We start from the raw sequence: 504 nt of genomic DNA, 5'->3' as shown, positions 1-504 counted from the left end.
GGTGCAGCACACCAATGTGGCACATGTATACATATGTATCAATCCTGCACGATATGCACATGTACCCTAGAACTTAAAGTATAATAAAAAAAGTGATATTTTGGAGTGCATTGTGGACTATGGCGAATAGTGAAATATACTGAAATAAAATCGAGGAAGAAGAGTTCCAGGAATCTGCTCTCTCATATGTGCATTCACTTCACAGAGGCAATGCTTACCCTATGTTGCCCAGTTTCTAAACTCTGTCTTTGAAGGATCTGTGAAGGGATATTTAGTGATGCCCGGACGCTTGTGGTGAGCAAGGAAACGTCTTCTGATGAAACCAACAGAGAAACTTTCTCAGCAACTGCTTTGTGATGTGTGAATTCATCTCATAGAGTTAAACCTTTCTTTGGGTTGAGCAGCATGAAATCACTCTTTTCCTGAAATCATAGGAAGGACATTTGGGAATGAGCCTCGGAATATGTAGGAAGAAATATCCTCAGGTAAAATCCAGAATGAAGC

The sequence above is a fragment of the Colobus angolensis genome, unplaced genomic scaffold (assembly GCF_000951035.1).
Source record: "Colobus angolensis palliatus isolate OR3802 unplaced genomic scaffold, Cang.pa_1.0 Scaffold458, whole genome shotgun sequence".
NCBI classification, from domain to species: domain Eukaryota; kingdom Metazoa; phylum Chordata; class Mammalia; order Primates; family Cercopithecidae; genus Colobus; species Colobus angolensis.
Note: the sequence above shows the minus strand (reverse complement) of the source record.